This window comes from Vicugna pacos, chromosome 21, assembly GCF_048564905.1.
Source record: "Vicugna pacos chromosome 21, VicPac4, whole genome shotgun sequence".
Classification (NCBI taxonomy): Eukaryota; Metazoa; Chordata; class Mammalia; order Artiodactyla; family Camelidae; genus Vicugna; species Vicugna pacos.
Genome location: NC_133007.1, coordinates 29,737,778 through 29,757,771, shown reverse-complemented (window position 1 = coordinate 29,757,771; position 19,994 = coordinate 29,737,778). Strand labels below are relative to the sequence as shown.

Genomic DNA, 19,994 nt, shown 5'->3' with positions numbered 1-19,994 from the left:
GTATTAACACCTTACACGTCACACTCCGTGATCTGTAGAGATTCTTTCGAGGCTGACGTTCCATGTTTCTTTGTCACATGACAGTGATGACGGTTCTCCCAGCACTCTCACTCCCCTGAACTAATGCAAAACGTTCATCTGCTGCTGATTTGGCGGTATTATTTGGCCTTCACTTGGCAGGAATATGATCATAAATGGACACAAATTCCGACATCAAAACTAGGAGGCTACGGTCAGTTTTTAAGATAACTTAGAATACATTTATATTATTTTTTAGAGACGATCATAAAGGTGGAACAGATCATGGGAAGTTAGAGATTAGAAGGTGTGGAAGTATCTGTAGTGATCTTGGCAGAGAGAGCTGATCTGACAGCCTCTCATGTCTGCACAAGGATGAAAGGGAAAAAACCAGCTTGACTGACGTTTCCAGCCCCCGCTTGTCCCTTCTGTGGTTTTCTCCCCTCCACTCCAACAAAACAGGAGAGAAGCTCTCAGGTATATTCTGACATTCAGTCATACCAACATGCTACGTACATTTGCAGCTTTAAACCTTTTAATCTATCACTGTGGAAAGAAAGACTTTCCCTCTGTGAAAGGAAATTTAGATTCAGACCCCCCCCCCGGACTGGTGGCAGATCTGGATTTATTTTTTTTAACATTTTTTATTGATTTATAATCATTTTACAATGTTGTGTCAAATTTCAGTGTTCAGCACAATTTTTCAGTCATACATGGACATATACACACTCATTGTCACATTTTTTCTCTGTGAGTTATCATAACATTTTGTGTATATTTCCCTGTGCTATACAGTGTAATCTTGTTTATCTATTCTACAATTTTAAAATCCCAGTCTATCCCTTCCCACCCTCCACCCCCCTGGTAACCACAAGTCTGTATTATCTGTCTGTGAGTCTATTTCTGTCCTGTATTTACACTTTGTTTTTGTTTCTTTGTTTGTTTTTGTTTTTGTTTTTTAGATTCCACATATGAGCGATCTCATATGGTATTTTTCTTTCTCTTTCTGGCTTACTTCATTTAGAATGACATTCTCCGGGAGCATCCATGTTGCTGCAAATGGCATTATGTTGTTGGTTTTTATGGCTGAATAGAATTCCATTGTATAAATATACCACATCTTCTTTATCCAGTCACCTGTTGATGGACATTTAGGCTGTTTCCATGTTTTGGCTATTGTAAATAGTGCTGCTATGAACATTGGGGTGCCGGTGTCATCCTGAAGTAGATTTCCTTCTGGATACAAGCCCAGGAGTGGGATTCCTGTGTCATATGGTAAGTCTATTCCTAGTCTTTTGAGGAATCTCCATACTGTTTTCCATAGTGGCTGCACCAAACTGCATTCCCACCAGCAGTGTAGGAGGGTTCCCCTTTCTCCACAGCCTCTCCAGCATTTGTCATTTGTGGATTTTTGAATGACGGCCATTCTGACTGGTGTGAGGTGATACCTCATTGTAGTTTTGATCTGCATTTCTCTGATAATTAGTGATATTGAGCATTTTTTCACGTGCTTTTTGATCATTTGTATGTCTTCCTTGGAGAATTGCTTGTTTAGGTCTTCTGCCCATTTTTGGATTGGGTTGTTTATTTTTTTCTTATTGAGTCGTATGAGCTGCTTATATATTTTGGAGATCAAGCCTTTGTCGGTTTCACTTGCAAAAATTTTCTCCCATTCCGTAGGTTTTCTTCTTGTTTTATTTCTGGTTTCCTTGGCTCTGCAGAAGCTTGTAAGTTTCATTAGGTCCCATTTGTTTATTCTTGCTTTTATTTCTTCTAGGAGAAAATTTTTGAAATGTATGTCAGATAATGTTTTGCCTATGTTTTCCTCTAGGAGGTTTATTGTATCTTGTCTTACGTTTAAGTCTTTAATCCATTTTGAGTTGATTTTTGTATATGGTGTAAGGGAGTGTTCTAACTTCATTGTTTTACATACTGCTGTCCAGTTTTCCCAATGCTGCTGTCCAGTTTTCCCAACGAATCTGGATTTAGAGATGGAGAAGATACATAAAAAGGATTTTCTCAGAATTTAAGCTATATTCAGGGAGGAAATCTAACATAATCATAATCTGACTTGAAATCTAAGCGGCGTCTGCAGGCTTAGGCAGTGCGACCTAGAGAAAGCCAGCCCTGCATTAACCTGCCTCCAGACACCCCAAGTCCCTTCTTCACAGTGTCCTCCTCCGTCCCCTGCCCTGTGCTGTCGTTGCCTCTGGCCTGGGGCTGTCTTCCTTTCTGCCATTCCGCTTTCCGAGGCTTATCAGTCCTCCCCTTCCCATCCCAGCACCTCTCCGCCCAAGGAGGGGGAAATTGCTCTAGGACCCCTCTGCCGTGGGGCTGGAAGGCTGCGGGCTGGCATGAAAGAAAAAAGGGGGCCTCATCTCAAGAGAAACTCAAGAAGTAAGACATGGTCTTTGTCTTTCATTGCTTGGGTGATAATAAGATGCTGAAGATTATAAAACACAGAACATGGTCTCCAAGTTTACACTGAATGCTCTTAAGCTATAAAAATGGTGAGCAATGCTCATCAGCTAAGTGGGAGTATGTCTTAAGGTGTTCTCTGAACAGTAGTCTCATGCGTTTAGCTGGATTTCCTGTCCTAAAGAGCCCTACATGGTTAATGTTCCACTGAAGTGAGGCATGGAAGGATTCTTGACTTTTCTTAAGAGGAGAAGAGGAGGAAAGATGAATGTGATCATAAACTGGGGTTAAGAGTGTGCAACTCAAACATTTCCTACAAGGCATGCTCCTGATTTCCTTCTGTGCAGTAACATTTACTGTTTCTCCTTCTCGTTTAAAAAACTTTTTTCTAATTCTTTGAACAAACATTCATTAAAGTCCCATTTATGTGATAGGCTCTCTGCTAAGTGTTTCAAGGTTCAAAGATGAAAAAGACTGGGCCCTGCCCTCCAGGGACTTTCAGTCTAGAGGAGGAGACAAACAATAAACTGTAAAACAAGTAGGCAAATAATTGCAATACATGATCATGCCTTGACTTGTTCAGGGCTCGTGCAACCATCTGTGTTTCCTTTTCTACTAGAATTTTCAACGAATTCTAGTAGAAATCTGGTCTGCTAAGATCCTTCAATCTTTGCCTAATATCTTGCAGAGAAGGACACTGAGCATGTATGTTTTTGATAGTGAAGATACAGACCTTTATATAATGGCAACCAATCCATCTGAGGAGTGCAAGCTCCCTGTGCAGGGGCTGTGTCTAACTGTCCATTTGGTGCAGCAGCTAATCCACTGGGGAAGTGTCTTAAGTGCTAAGAAAATGTCGTAATACTGCCCTGCTGCCACCTGGTGCTTTATTTACACTAAGTTTGGCTTACAGCAGTAGAGAGTGCAACTGAAAACCATTCACCATGCTCAACCAGCGAATGAAATCCAACTATATTCAATATCTTATGACAACTTATAATGGAAAAGAATATGAAAGTGAATATATGCATGTATATGTATGACTGAAACATTACGCTGTACCCCAGAGACAGACACACTGTAACTGACTGTACTTCAATTAAAAAACATCCCGCCCTCCAACACACAGGCAGGCACATGTAGGTGCACACTCAGCATATGTGCTCTCCCTTATTGCCTCCATTTATTCACGTGTTGTTTCTTTCCATCCCACCCAACGCTACCATCAGAGCCAAAATAAATCATACCTACAGATTTTCTTGGGCACTGGGTTCAACTAAGACTAGACAATGAAGCAAAGGTGCCATGACTGGAAAGACATTTTCTTCTGAATGACAAAAGCATGTGACAGGTACCATTCATGGCTCCAGGGAATGAGTGGTGAACAAGAGAGATACATCCTTTACCCTTGCCTCTAGAGCAGAGAGAGTCCTATTAGCTCCTAAACAGGTAAGTAAAATCATGCATGAGTAAGGGCTAGAAAGCACATAAAATATGGGGATGACTAAGGCACCACTTAGGTAGGGTGGCCAGGGTGGGCCCCTCAGGAGGTCACATTTGAGATGAGGAGGTGATATGGATAATGAGAAGGAGGCAGCCACACCAAGATCTAGCGGAAGAGCATTTCAGGCAGAAAGGACAGAACAGGTCCCAAGAAGAGGAAGACTTCAGTATCTCAGGGAAGAGGGAAGGCCAAGGTGGCCAGAGCAACACCAGGTGAGTGAGGGGCAGTTACAGGAGGGGAAAGCTGCCACGAGTGGCAGGGTTGGACCGGGCAGTGCCGGGTGGGCCACAGTAACGCATCTGGATTTGATCGCATGTGCAACGGCAAAGCCACCAGCGGGACTTAAGCAAGGGGGCAACACAGTCAGCTCTTCTGAATGGTCACTGTAGAGGACGGATTACCCTGGAAAGAGAGCAGGTCAGAGACACTTGAGAGGCTACGGCTGTAACTGAGGTGTGGAGAGGATGGTGTGCTGTAGCAGACAGTGAGGAGGGAAGAGCTGTCAGCTTTGAGATCTATTTTGCAGGTAGAGCCGAAGAGCTTCTTGAAGACCCAGATGTGGGGACATGAGTGAACGAGGGGAATCAAACAGGGCTCCTGGAGCAACGAGATGGCTGGTGATGCCGTCTGCTGCAGTGAGGAAAGCGGGGGCGGGGAGCGTGTATTTGGGAGTGGGGTGCTGATAGCTCTACTTGCCATGATAGGTTTGAAGTGTCTGTTAGACTTGCAAAGGGAACAGAGGGTTAGATTCCAAGTCTGGATCTCAGGGAAGCACAGCCGGCACCAAGAGCATCATGAGATGTAGATGATCAGATGCAGGCGTACGCTGGCGTGGGTGCTACCGAAGGCCACGCTTCTGCTTCACAGCTTCAGATGATACCTTTACCTGACACCCTCTGTCCCAGCTCCCAGAAAGCATCTTTCCATTGGCAAAAATAGCAAAGTAAAAGATTGGATGGAATGTGAAAAATCCGCCATTCTAAAGAAGAGGCGACTCCAGGCTCGTGAGTAAGACATCGGACTTTGCAAGGGCTCTGCCACCAACCCCCTCGTTGTATCAACGAAGAGTCTGGTGCACAGAGAGGTGACTGGACCAGTGACGTCACACAGCTGGTACACACACAGCAGAGCCAGAGCTCGAACCTACACGTGTTGGCCCCCAGCAGTGTCCCCTCAGCACTCCCTCCAGCAGCCAAGGTGGCCTGATGATACCAGAACCGATGGGACGCAGACAAAATCAGGTGTGTGTGCATTCCACAGGTGATTTTAGAGTCAAAATCTTAATCCATATTTGAGGTTTTCATTCTTTATCACTCAAGAGTGAGAGTCCTAGGTACAGCACAGAACAAACAGGACCAAAAGCTTTTAAAATAATGTCTTCTGGAAACCAGTCTGTTCATCTCTGTCTCTAAGGCTCCTCTGAGCCCCGTCTATCTTGGTCATCAGTGAAGGTCAGAGTGCTGCCTGGCTCCCACCAGCCCTGGGAGTCTGCACCGGTCCTTTGCGGATATGGCAAGGGAAAGGTAAGGTGCCGCTCCATGACCTGCAAAGCGCCACTAGAGGGCTGCAGAGACTAGCTGTGACAGGCACAGCCAGCCACCACCGAGTGGTCTGACTCTCCCTATAAGCAGAGGAAACTGGAGCCTCAGAAAGACGAAGCGCTGCTCCCAAGGCTACCCAGCTGGTCAGGGGCAGTCACAGTTCCATCGCAGGTCCTCGGCTTCAAACTTCAGTGTGATACAATGGCAAGTACGTGGATTTTAGAGCCAAGAATCTTCAGTTCTGCTCTATCTCGTTTTGTGCCGTTGGTCAAATTTCCTAACTTGTCTGAACCTTAGTGTCCTCGTCTATATATATACATGTATATGTATGTATTTTTGTTTGTTTATTTAATAGAGGCACTGAGGATTGAACCCAGGACCTCCCACATGCTAAGCACACACTCCACCACTAAGCTATGCCCTCCCCCCTGCTCGTCTGTTCTGTGGGTGATGGTGCTTCTGCCATGCCATGGGTCTTGTTACACCGGTTAAGACAGCACAGTTGAGACGCCTGGCACTTACTCAACGCTGATCAGGCCTTCCCCTTTCTGCTGAGGCCCTGGTTCCTCTCTGAACTAGCTCAGCCTCATGGAACAGCTCTCAGTAATGAACCCAAGCAATCCCATCTGGTGACAATACTCTGCCGCACACTGAGGTGCACAGAGGGCACCGAATACCACTGAAAAGCAAACAAACAGAACCCCAGGAGGTGTGTGTATCTAACTTAACAAGGAGGCGGGGGAAAAAGTGGCTTCCTTGCCACTGTCCCAGGACTTGGGTCCCCAAGGTCTCTTCATCTACCCCAAATCAGGGGATGATTGTTGAGTACCTTTGATGGGCAGAGGAGTGTGCTGAGGGTTGTGGGAGGATGTACACACACACACACACACACACACACGAATCCTGCCTTCAACAGTAACCACCGTTCCACTCCAGGCGTCACCTCTATCACAGTATTAATCTCATCTCATTTATTCCCACAACAGTCCCGAGAGCCTGAAAGTCAGGCTTCACGGGCCTGATTTTAGAGATGAGGAAACTGAGGCTCAGAGAAGTTAAGTAACGTGTCCAAGTTCTCCCAGCAAATAAGTGGCCGTGCTGGAGTTTCAGGTCAGCTCTGCCTGTGCTTTTCACGGTGCCCCCATCTTCTCTGAGGTGCTTATGATGTAAAAACATCAGAACGTGGGAGGTGCTATAAAAGGCAGGCACCGAGGGGCTGAGAAAGGAATTCTGAAGGAAGCCCAAAGTGACTGGTGGGGAGGTGGGGAAAAGAAGGAATTCCTGACACATCTGACTGTAGTAAATCTGATACATCGAAACATGGTGTATTTGGTATAGAAGAGAGAGAAAGACACACACAGGCCGGTAGAATTCTGTAAGAGAGTACTTCCTGGAAGGAAGTAGCGTCAAAAGGCGAAGTGAGAAATCTAAAGTTGAGTTGTACCAGCAGTGAGCCCCACTGCCGACTCGCCCAGGAAACGAATTTCATGTTGAGCCGCTCTATTAAACAACCCTGACGGAAACGTCTCCGCAAGGAAAGCAAGGGGAAAGGCTCCAGGAACTTCCCAGAGCGCTAGCACAGCCGAGGGCTGGCCTGACCTAGTTGGCGGGAGGAGATGGGAGGCCAGGGAGTCCCGGCTCCCTTCCGCTTACCCCTGACCTGGCCGGCGGCCACTTCAGGCTGCTAGCTTGGTGGCCAAGGGCGGCAGTGCAAGGCTGCCCCCAACCTGGACTTCAGAGGCGCCGCCCACCAGCATGTTGGTCACTGTGAGCACCTTCTGAGCATGAACGCCCAGATGCTCTCACAAAGCAGGTCCAGAAATAGCCCGGCACCTGAGTGTGACCCGACACAGGAAGCGTCCTTCCATCTGGGACAAAGCACACCCCTCCAAAGGGGCAGGGAGAGGAAGACATAATTAGAATCATTCATTCATCCAACAGAACTGAGCCTCCAGCCATGAGCCAAATGTAGTTCTCAGCCCTGGCTGCACATTAGAATCACCTGGGAGCTTCTAAAAATACCACTGCCGGGGCTCCACCCAAAACCAGTTAAATAGGAACACCTGGGAGCCAGCCCAGGCGCTGGTGTCCTTTAAGAGCTCTCCAGCTGAGTCCTACGTGGCTGAGAACCACTGCGTTGGGCGCTGCATATTCAACGCCACCCGAAGAAGCCCGGCTCCCTGACCAGGCCTCCTGAAGCTCACAGTTCCTCAGGGCCCTGCAGTCTGCAGCATGTTTCTCCAGCAGGTAACCTTGACTGGTCTGCAGCGCCAGCCTGACGGGGCAGCGTTAGAGGGAGCGCACGGCTGCCCAGCGTCACCCAGCAGCAGAGCCGCAGGGCAGGCTCGGGAACTCGGCTCTCTGACTCCAGGACTCCCGCTTCCGCATCCCTGAGCACCGCACACAGGGGACCAGACTAAGAAGGCGCTCCGCTGACATCCAACTGCACCACAGCCGGGTCAGGAGCGGAAAGGACAAGTGGGGGAGAGCCCCAGGTGGACCTGCTTGTCACAACGAACATCCACCAACAAGCTGATGGCCATCAGTGTCCTTAAGAGCCGGCCTGTGCTGGTCAGCTGGTTGTGCGTGTAACTGCTTTCACTAAGGACTCTCTAGACAACAGAGCCTTGTGGCCAGAATAGTAATAGATACGTGGAAGCTCACCTTGCCAGGCTCAACAACTGGCCTTGGGATGATGTTAACGACCCCTAAGAAGAATACAACTTACTGCATAAACGCTCAGGCTGCGCACAGCAGTTAGTACCAGCAGGCCGGCTGACGTGCTGGCCATTACGTAGCAGTCAGTAGGTGTTTGAGGGGCACCTGTGTTACGAGAAAGAAAGAGGGAGGCAGGTGCTGCATGTGTCTAAGCAGTGGGCCAAACTCGGAGGCTCTGAAATCTAACTCCCTCTCTGGGCGGCTGTTTGGCCTCATAAAACCTGTGCCTCTCTGGGTTACACACCCAGTATTGCCTACCCAGCGGTGGGCTATAACCTTCCTGAGGTGGCCTCGGAGGTATGGAGGCTCGTGTCCCAAGTGCTGGTCCTTGGGAAGCAGGAATTACTTCTCCCACCCGGATTTAGCTGCTCTGTGCTTCTCCCTTCAGCAACTTTGGCCTGGACTCATCTCTGTCTGCTCTTTCACCACTCTTCTTCCTCACTCCTGGTGTCCGTCACCGATAAAATGCAACCCTCTCATTTTGCAAATGAGGAGACTGGGGTCCAAAGAGACACGTGGCCAAAGCCAAATAGAGGGTGGCAGAGCCAGGACCAGCCCAGCCCCCTGGTCCATCCCAGTGCTCTGGCAGGACAGAAACAACCAGGACTATAAAGCATTTGCATGTGTAGATCCCACTCCAATGGCTAATTAGAGGGACTCACAGTAACCAGACTCATTTTTTTAAAACACAGTATTCCACCAGACTCATTTTAGTGGCCTTTGGGCATGGGTCCAACTTTTGGCAAAATCACAATGTAAGCAAAGCTAGTCTTGTGACCTCTCACCTCTTTCAGGCCAGGAACTCAGCTATGTGTAGACACGTGACTAGCATGCACTTCTAGCAGCTCCAGCTGACATCCATTTCTCAAAAGGACCTACCAGGAGAAAAAAATTTTTAAGTCTCTGACAATAGCACTTCTGATCTGTAATATCTGGATTTAGCTGACCTTCTTGGCTCCTTCAGTAACAGTAGTAATTATCATCATCACGGACCTACCATCTACTGAGCACCCAGTATGTTCCAGGTGGGGTAAAGCATGCTTTTACATTACCATTTAATGCCCATATGAAGCAGGTTTTATTTTCTCCACAAACAGGTGAGGAAACAAACTCAGAGTGGGTAATAACTGCACAAGGTCACACAGTTACTGAGAACTGAGCCAGGGTCAGTCCATCTGCTCACACCAGGTCTTTGTACCACACACATAAACCTCCTGGGTTGAGGCCTCGTATGAACAAACGTCCAGAAACCACACGGCCAACAGATCCAAGGATGCCCGAGGGAGAGAAGTGCCTGCCCCCAGGGCTAAGCGGCTCCCTTCTGACTGCCCCGCCCCCACCCCACTCCGCCCACATGGGGCCGTCATCTCCTTGTCAGTCCCAGGCCCTGGAGGCCGTGAGGGAGACAGGCAGTTTGAGCACAGCCTGGCCAAAGCCTGGAGAAGCCTGATGCCTGTGACATTTATCAACTGGTTAATTTCAGAAAGGCATCCATTTGCACCAGCTGCTTAAAAAGCTCTCGGCCCTCAGGAGACGCCCAGCCAATCACAAGGCAAAGGCAGGGAGTTTTTTTTCTGGTAACCATATTCAGCCGGGTGTCTGCCTGCTGCTTGTTTGGTTGTATAGTTTCAGCGAAGCTCAGGAGAGTGGAGAGGAGAGTTAAAATGAATGATTTTATTTCCTTTAAATTATTCTTATATTTACAGCTCACATTTGTCCTTAATACACCTGTGCCCTGTTAACCTACTACGATGGTGATGACCGTGATGGGAACAACTGCTGCTGCTCTTTGCATGGTGAGTGATGCCTGGCTCTTTCTGCCAGGTTCTCTCCACGTGGCTGCATCTCGTTTGTGTGCCTGGAGGGAGGGGTGAGGGAAACCCACCACAGGTCCAGGATCTGACCTCTGTCACTTAGGTTCAAGCATCAGGTGAGCAATCCCTTTTAGGAATGGTCGATACACCAGAATGCAAAGACATTCACATGGAACAGAACAGATCACTCACCAATTCCCAGAATTAGTTGTCGGTCCCCTGTCAAGAGACCAAGCGCTTTGTGACCACAGATTTAGAATAAAAGGCATGAGATGTTCTCAAGGAACTATTGTGGGTGCCTGGGAGGGGGTGAGGACTGTGGAGGGACAGCCTCTCCTCTGCAGCTGAGGCTTATCAAGGCTTCTCAATGTGCCAAGCACTGGACAGAAATGCTCTCAGTCTTTGCAAGAGCCACAGGAGCAGTGTACCAGTTATCAGCCCCGTTTTACTGCTGGTAAAGCAGAAGCTTAGAGAGAAAGGTCAGCGCCCTCATTCAAGTCCAGGTGCATCTAACTACAAAGCTGACCGCTCCCAACCACCCGCCCTGTCCTGTCCCTGTCCTCTATCTCTAAGCTTAGGGCTGCTTTGAAAGCTGGCCTTTTCTGTCCACACGCAGCCCACCTTCTCCCCTCTATAGCACTGGGGACTTCTGATTAACTTCTTGCTTACTGCTCCTGTCTGTGGTCTCTATGTAAGCCATCTATCTGGCTGCATTTGACAATCCGTATTTTTGTTTTAAACTGAATGGTAAACTGGAGTAAAAAATTCAAGCAAGAAAAAATATACATACATATCTTAGAAAGAAGTTGAGGATGACTGTGGGAGAGGGAGGGAAGGACACAAATATGCAGATGCCGCATTCATTCATTCCACAGCAAATCTGTGCTGAGCACCTACTGTGTGCTGGCACTGAGTGCTGAGAGCGACAATAAAAAGATGAACAGGACAAGGCTATGCCCTCAGGCCTCCCACAGTGTAGCAGGGGTGGAAGTGGGAAGCAGTAAGGATCCAACGTTCGGGGTGTTTGGAAGCAAAGGAAAATGCATGACCTGACCTTGCCAAAGTCTCTAGATAGAGAAGGGGGGCTGTGAAGACTTCATAGTACTTTTTAAATTATATACAATATCTTCTATTAGTTCACTGCTAGCATCACAAGATCAATTGAAGAAGTTCATTTTTTAAGCCCATGTTTAGGACAAAAACATCTTAACCTGACAAATATTTAGAAGTATTGGCTTATAAGTAGTAATGAAAAGTGCTGACATGGAATTAATAAAACAATTATAAACTGACCTTTATTAACTCTGGCACTAATCTAAGCTCTTTACATGTATTAACTCATTTAGTCCTCACTAGAACTGTTAGAGGTAAATATTACTATTATTCCCACTTTACAGACTAAAAACTTGAGTCACAGAATGATACAGATGGCCAAGTAATACTTACCATCTATAACGTACCTGGGGCTGAGGTTAAAGCAGAGGGTAGAGGGGAAAAGAACAAGTTCTAATTTGAATAAGACTCGGCCACGTATTAGTTCTGCAGACTTGGGTCTCCATGGGCAAGGTGAGTGGGTTGGAGGGTAATTTCTGAGAGCCTTTCAGTGGCACATCCTGAAAACCCCTCCTAACCTTGCTTCCTGTGGAATAAAGTAAGGACAGGAAGAGCGGCAAAAAGGAGGAAGGCAGAGTAGGGCCGGCAGGGCTCTGGAAGAGGCCACAGCATCTCCAGGGTTAACACCACAGCGCCTGCGCCCAGGAGGTACTCAAGGAATACTTGTTGAGCCAAATAAGTGAAGGAAATAAGTTGTAGAGGAAAAATAAAATGCTCGCTCAGGGAAGGAAAAAGCTTGCGCAGAAAAGAAAGTAAAAGCACAGTTTGTGCGCAGCCAGTGGCAGAGCCGGGTGAGAGCGGGAGGGACAGACAGACACTGACACCGAGGCTTCTTGGGAGGGCTGCCAGGAGCGCCCGCTCGGGCATGAGACTCCTTCAAGTTCAAGTCCAGGCTCTGCCACTCTGAATTGTGACCTGAGGCAAGTCCCCCACCTCTCTGTGCCTCGGTTTCCTTGTCTATATCTGGGGACAAAATTAGCATCTACCTCATAGGGTTGCAGAAAGATACAATAGGGTAATACACCTGTCGCCCTGGCACAAGGTGAAGGGGTCTATGAATTTAGCCATTGTTACTAATCCTAACATGGTGTGAGTGGGACAGACGAGAACTAGTCCAGTCTTTCCACCATATTCAGCCTGATTACTACTCTTACAGACGTTGTGGCAGGGGCAAGAGGGGGATGTAAACTGTCAGTCTGTAAGAGACCTGACAAACACGAAAGGAATTGAGACTCACTGTTACGGAGGAGAAAAGGTCAAGGCCTGAGTCATGACGTGCAACGTGCAGAAGGGGGCTCCTCAAATCACGCCAGCAAACTACCTCTCCACCTCGCCTGAGGACAGAGCCAGAGGAAGCGAGACTCCTTCATACAGGAGGGGAGAATTTCCTGATCAAGGGTTAGGAACAGAGTGCTCAGGGAGGAGGAGGGCTTCCTGTTTCCTACTTTGGGGAACTGTAAAATGTAAATGGATAAACTCTGATCCTGCTGAAGAGAGAGCTTCACCAAGGCCCCGGGGTGAGCAGAAGATGGTTCACGCCAGCCCCAGGCCTCAGACCCCAGCACTGGACCCGCTCTCCTGGTTGCTTCGGTTCTATTTTTTTCCACATTTAACCGCTAGTGACTGGGCACCTACTGCTTGCCAACCCCTCTTGGAGTTCCCACACCTAATTTATATTCTAGGCCTTTTCTCCCTGCCGGCCGCTCTGAAGCACCACAACCGTGCATGTGAGTGTGCAGCTCCTGGGCAACCTCAGTTCTCAGGTGTCCTCCAGGAGCCTGCTTCTGCCATGCGCTCAAGTCGTCTGACCAAGATGTGTTTCCCCTGGGCGCGCGCCTGCGGATGTGATGTGCTGGCGGAGGCGGAGGGACCCGGTCAGATGCTGACAGCCTCCTCAGGCTCTGGGTCTCCCAGCTCGCAATGAGCAACCAGAGCCCCCCAAATCATTAGTGCGATGCACCAACTTCTCTGGATTTCTCGGGTGCTGAGTAATGCGGGGAAATTAAAGAGAAGAACCATACAAATAGAGCACTTTAACAAGGGATCACATTCTCACACAGGCACCACAACAGCAAATCCAAACAACAGGGAAACACAGCGCGCTAATGAGACGGAAGGCTGTTTCAGTTTCTGGGCTCTGCTGGCTTGCGTTTTGAAACTCAGTTGCAGGAATGTCCTGGGGGAGAAAATTCCACCAGGACAGACTATTATCAAGCTGTCGTGGAGGAGGTGGGAGAAGCTTGCCAAAGAGAGTCTGATTCGTCGACTGCTGCTCTCAGGAGAAGCCAATGCTGGTCTGGTCAGAGCTCATTCTCTTAATGTTGCCTGATTTTTTGAGAAATAAATGCCCAGGGTTACGCTGCATCCCTGCAAACTCCACAGCCAGCCTGCCCCAGTCAAGGCTGGTGGCTGAGTTGGGGAGGGTGTAATCTGACCCCACCACCTGCTGGCTGGAGGGCAGCAGGGAAGGAAGGCGGGCTGGCTTCCAGAATCTTCCTGGATGCTTTGCTTCCTCCTCCTCTTTTCCCCATCCTCCCACAGAACTGCTTTTTCCTCTTGCAAAACTCCAGTTCTCAGAGCCAAGGTTCTCCACGCATAAAGGAGGGATGGTAACATTTGTGATCCGCTTTTCCAGGGTCTTACGAGGCTTCCTGTTCTAGTATTTATAAAGCATCTTGAACTTCTTCAGCAAAAGGTGACCATCTGTAAGCACCCTGAGCTGTCAGTGGCAACTGATAGTTACTGAGCATCAACTTTGGACTGCATGGTACATATTATGTACGTATCATCTCATTCAGGCCTCACAAGAGCCTGTTAAGGAAGTTGTCTCCCTTGCTTTCTGGCAAAAAAAAAGAAAAAAAAGAGCCCAGAAAAGTTAAGTAAACTTGTCTAAATGTGTGCAGATCAGAAGAGTCAGGATTCAGTCTGACTCTGAAGTTTTCCCAGTACGTGGCTCGGTCATTCCCATAAACTTTGGATTGTGTCTCCTGGGATTTTCTGTTCATTTATCCCATGAGTACCCACTGTGTGCTGGGCATTCTTCTTTTTTTTTCTCTTTTTTTTTTTTTGTATAGTCTTCTCTGTATCCCTGTGTCTGCTTTCCTGTCTGTCTGTCTCTTGACTTCACTCTGACGTGCACCACCCCTGAGCCAGGGGGAGAAAGCGCTTTCATCCCACAGCCCAGGTACGGGCCGTGGTTCTGGGCTCTGCCCCACCGAGGCTTGTTTCCCGCACACCTCTTCCCGGCCGCGTTCTCATCACACAGCGCCCAGAGACCTCAGTACCTGCGCCCTGCTAATGGCACCAGTTCATCTACACGAAACCAGCAGTTTAGAATTCCACCCCCACTGGGAGAGCCGTCCTTGGCGAGGTCTGAAGAAGCTGTCCATTCACTGAATGCTACAATTCATCTGACAATAAGTCATATATTGCTTTGTGACAGCTCCTCTACTGTTGCCTTTAACAACTATTTAACCCTTAAAGCTCTTACATGTGTATGACTTGTGCCTGGAAGCAGAAATCCCGTCTTATGTCGGTTCCAGCAACAGGGCCCATCCGCTTGACGCATCTGACAGGTATTCAGTAGATACTTGTTGATTTTATATCCGATTTCCTCCCTTTTCGGGGAGAGGGTCCGCCTAACTAGCCCTCCTGACACATTCTGTCCCTTGCTGGATACCCCCACCTTCGCCCTCTCCCATCCTTTCGTATTTTTTCATTCATTCCCTTCCTCAGCAAACTCAGCACAAGTCATGGAGTCATGTTCAGTTGCTAAATCATCTTCTATGAGTCCTCCAAGTGAAAGCAAACCACATTTGGGTTCTCATGATCTTAAGTTTTGGTCACTGTGCGACCATGGAGTTTGCTGGTTGCGCTGACTTTGGCTAAGCCATCGGCTCTTCTGCGCACCCGCTGCTCCCGCAGTCATTGTCTCCAGGTCCTTCCCCTCTTGCACCACGTATCTTGCAAAGATCATCCATGTCCTACCTACAGCTCAGCACGTTGGTCCTCATTGACCAGTTTCCCCTGAACACTCTTCCCTCAGCTTTTATGACATCATCTTCATCTGCTCCTCTTCTGACTTCTCCAGCTGCTGCTTCCTCTGATTGTTTTCATTCTTATTTTTCTTATGAAAATAGCCAACATACTAGCTAGCCTGAATTGACGCTACTACGTGCCAAGGTTATGCTAAACTTCCTAGATGCTGTCCTACGAGCTAGGAACTACTACTGGCCCCTTAAAGAAAAAGAGACCAAGGCTCAGACAGGCGACAGAACCTGCCCAGAGACACATGGCCAGAGCTGTCTGATTCCAGGGCACATTCCCTCAACAGAAACGTGCTTCTCACTCTCCTTTATAGGCTCTCTCCTCCTACTCCAGCCTTTCCTTTTACAGATCCGTGGAGCTCTGTCCTGGGCCTGTTTCTCCTCTCTCTGTCAACTCTCCCTGGATAACCTCACCCACTTCTTTGTCTTTAATAACCATCCATGTAGAAATACTGCTACCCTGCTGTCTTCAGCCCGAGCTCCTCTCCTGAGCTCCAGACCTTTTCCTCCGACTGCCCAAGGCACAGCAACATACGATGCCTCACACATGACACGTCTTCTTTCCCTCAAAACCTGCTCTTCCTCCCAAACTCCCTATTTCAGTAAAATCACATGACTGTCCACCAACTGCACAAATCGGAAAATTCAGTGTCATCTTTCTCATTCTCCCTAACAACGGCTTCTTGCAAGGCTTCTTCAGGACTTGATTCCTGCCTCTCCTTCTGGCTCCATTTCTTCTGATTCATCCCCTGACAATCTTTACCCAGCTGTGATCACTCCTTTACAGCTCCTAGAATGAGCCAAACTCACTTGCTTTCTCTGCCTTTCCTGTCTCTGGTTTTTGTTTTTTTTTAATCAATTGTACCTCTAACTGTAATATTTTCCATCTCTTGCCCCTCACCTGGTTCAACCTTGCTTACCTGCTAGTCTCATCTTAAATGTCTCTTCTTTTGAAAATACTTCCCTAGACCAGATTCAGTCTTGCTGGCACTCTTATTTGCCCCAAACGTAATCTATCACACTTCATTGCAGTCACTGTTCAACTGTTGGTGTAGTCTTGTCTGTTGTAGCATCTTTTCTATTTCTTTCTTTTTTAATGGAGGTTTGGGGATTGAACCCAGGACCTCGTGCATGCTAAGCTGAGTTGTAGTAAGCTCGATATGCTAAGCTCGCACCCTTCCCTCTCACTGTAGTATCTTGAATTCCTAGCAGGGCATCTTACAGCTCTCAAAGTATACTGAATGAAGGGGGATGAACTGCAAAATAGAGTTAATTGTAACTACTTCTCAGTTATTTTGGGTAATTGTGGACGCTGCATGAGATAGTATTTGTGATCGAACTTCGTAAGCTGTGAAATCGTAGAACAAACCCCTACAGCAATAAAAACAAATTATGTGTGGCTGATCACCCCTACTTTTCCAGATTCCTCATCCTCGTTCTGGACCCACCATCTCCTCAGCAGTCAAAAGATCATGATGTCTCAACATCCCATCCGCTGAGATCCATCCGAGGCGCCCCCTTCTGACCCAGGAGCTGCTCAGCATGTCTTCCACGTCGTCTCTGCCGGGTCCACCCCCCAACTCGGCTCAGTCAGCAGCTGAGCCTCGGTCTTACACTCACCCCTCCACACCTATAGCTCAGTGCTGGTTCAGTCCAGTTCAGGTCTTTGGGCTGAGTCCTCCCACCTTTGGGGGTCTTAGTGACTGCCTGCGCACGAAGGATTAGCATTTCTGTTCCTAACCACCCTGCCAGCCCGCTCTTGCTTTCACTCACTGCAGTAACTGTGGGAGAGGGGACCCTGAGCTAAGGTTCTCCGGGCCATTGGAGAAGCCGATTTGGAAAGGAGACAATGCTGAAAGAGTTTTAAAGCAAACACTCAATCCACGGATTACAGGGGAGGGAGGTTGGAAATCGCATGAGAAAAGGGAGAAAGAGAAGTAAGGAGTATACGTGAGGGTAAGAGAGTCGCTGGGTGAACAGGGCAGTGACTCCTCCCTCCCTGGTCGCACTGGATCCCTTGACAGCGACCCGTCGCACTGAACAGGACGACGCCCCTTGCCAGCTCCAAAGGGAGGGGCCCCGTTCTCCTCTTGGGCTACCTACACAGCACGCATATTTGACCTCCTGTGACTTAATCTGGAAACAGGGTTGCTGTTCAGAACCATTCCTGAGCTTAGAGGCCAAAATCAAGGATACTCTCAAGTGACTTTTTTTTAAAGTCACCACCAGGGGGATGTTGTAGGAAAATCAGTGATCAGCTGGTGGTTTCAAATGATAAAAACCATCACAATCACCACAGCAAAACCCCTATTGTTCATTCACATAAAGAGAGGGTATAAAAGAGCCTTCTTCTCCACGTCAGCACCCCCTCCGTAGACTAACACTCTGTGACTTCGTGAAAACTGCCCCAGATGTCCACTAACCTGATTTCACCTGCATAAACATGTGAGGGGAGAGCGCTTAGCGTGATCTCCCTGGACCAGTCACTCCAGGAATGGACAAGCTTTTACTACCAGAGATGACTGTTTATTTGACAGTCTAAACACCGGAAGCACCCAAACACTGTGCATGTGCTAAACGTCTTTTTCGAAAGTCTTACAGTCATTTGAAATTAACATATCTAAACTCCAAAGTGCTGACTGGATGTTCCAGGTGAGCACTCCTCCCCTCCCGCAGTCCCCCTTTGTCTCTCCTCCCTCATTCTGCTCTCACTCCCCTCTGCCTTCCCTGCCCCGCATCCTGCATCCATCTGGGCCCAGAAGCAGCACGGCTTGTGTAACACTCAGGGCACAAAGCTTACCTGCACCTTTCTCTGTTTTTCCTGTGCAACTGGGGAAGTGACAGAGCTGTCATAATGTGTCTGTTTGAGTCTCTGAGTTTTCAATTCAACAGAGAAGAGGAGGGGGCTCACGAAGATGAGAAGGGTAGCAGATGCATTTGATAATTTTTCAAGGTATCAGTCCCAGAGCCTCATTTTTTTCACCCCGAAAATCCCTGCATAACAACGAGATAGAATGATGAGCAGTGACACCTTGGAAGGCAGCCAGTCTAACAGTATTAGAGAGATAATATAATTTTAGAACTGGAGGGGGCCTCAGACCTAATTTAGCCCAATGCTCTCATGTTAAGATAAGGACAGTGAGGGCCAGGGAGGTGTTACGACTTGCTCAAGGTCACACAGGGAGTTTGGTCTAGAACCGCCCTCTGGACATCAAGGACACACTGTCCACACTGAGGCAGGGCCTGAGTATCCGCAGCGGCATCTGCACAGAGGGCTGCAAGGAGGCCATGGTCAAGGGAATGAGGGTGCAGGGGGCTGGAAGCAAAGAAGTCGGGAAAGGTGGCAGAGGAAGGTGCTGCAGAAGCACAGTTTCAACTGAATGGTCAAGCTTGAGACATCTGGGCATGAGAGGGACCAGATGGACCAGGAATGGGCAGCAATCAGGAAATTCGCTGGGAGTCAAGGCAACCGGAAGAAGCTGAGTCAAAGAGGCTGATTTGCAAACAGCACAGGGCTCTGCATACAGAAGCCGCAGCTGCAACTCAAGGACAGCACTTAGATTTATGGAGTGTGGACAGGACTTTTGGTTGGCATCAGCCACCTCAGCCAGGCCTGTGAATCACAGCCAAATCTAGATGAGCTGTATTACTGACCACGGTAATGGGAGGATGAATGGTGGCTGGGATTGTCTGCACTGCAATCAACCTTTAAGATGGCTAGAAATTTTGATCGGGCCAGCCCCTGGCCAGATAACGATGTCCCAGAGACACAGTGATCTCCGTGAACAGAAGCTGTTTCAAAGACAAAGGCCACGAGGCACAGCCCTGTGACAGAGGAGCCCACTTTGTCATGGGTCAGAGCCCAGGTTAACCAGACCTCAGTTGGGAAGGGGCAGGGGAATAAGGAGAGCAAAGACTTGGAGAACGCAGAGGACTGAACTGACACTCATCACGTGGACCCAGAAGCTATCAGTGGGGCAGGAGCAAGGCATCGGTGCTGCGGACCCCGAAACGGCAAACCTCTAGCAACTTTAGTGCCAGTACGTGGAGATTTCTGTCACAGATTTTGAGAAAGTCACTGAACTTCGCTATGTGTCAGGTTAAATCAACACAACACGAAAACATCTGGATGGAAATGAAATGCCTCTGTCGGTTGCCTGGGCTGTTTTGCCTACCTGACATCAAACAGCTGGATTCTTGTCAACATTTGGACGATGCACTGAATTTTTCATTTTTCATTCAGATCACACAATCATAGACTCTCCAGCTTGGCAGGAACTTAAAGGTCATCTAATCCCTGCTATTTGGCATAGCCTCAAATGACCTGTTTTGTTTTACTGTGCACATCAAACACAAAGACATGGGTATGTGCTGTGTCTAATTATACATATTGTATCTTATTTCCACATATGTTTATTTTAATATTTTGTTCTCCTTGGCTGTTTAATGGAATTGTAAATGAATCATTTACAGGGTAAACTAGATTATTATATGTATGAAAATACAATGAAATTCTGTAATTAGCCCAGACTTGATTTAGAAAAAAAAAAAGCTGCAGGTGCGTAAACGCGTGTGAACCTCAGCGCTACGCCCAGCACGGAGCCAGGAGGCTGCTGAGTTACCTTCACTCCTCAAGCTACCTGCTTCACTTCACAGGGAGAGTGGTTTGCAGAGCAGTTTGCTTCACCTCTTCTTCACTTCCTTACTTATGCCTGCCATTTAACGAGTGCAAAACAGGTGTCTGTTCCTAGACTGAGACTGAAGCACAGTAAGTGCAAAGGGCTGTGAAATTCATGAACTCCAGAGATCTGTTTCAGAATCT

At 48.1% G+C, this 19,994-nt stretch overlaps 1 long non-coding RNA gene across 1 annotated transcript; it reads right to left on the bottom strand.

Annotated features, from left to right (window-relative positions):
- Positions 1-1,785: 1,785 nt before the first annotated feature.
- LOC140688133 (uncharacterized) lies at positions 1,786-18,113 on the bottom strand. The gene is made up of 3 exons (XR_012062900.1): positions 17,973-18,113; positions 8,985-9,074; positions 1,786-1,997 (listed from the first exon to the last, which is right to left on the bottom strand). It is a non-coding gene; the product is annotated as an uncharacterized lncRNA (long non-coding RNA).
- Between the last annotated feature and the right edge of the window lie 1,881 nt (positions 18,114-19,994).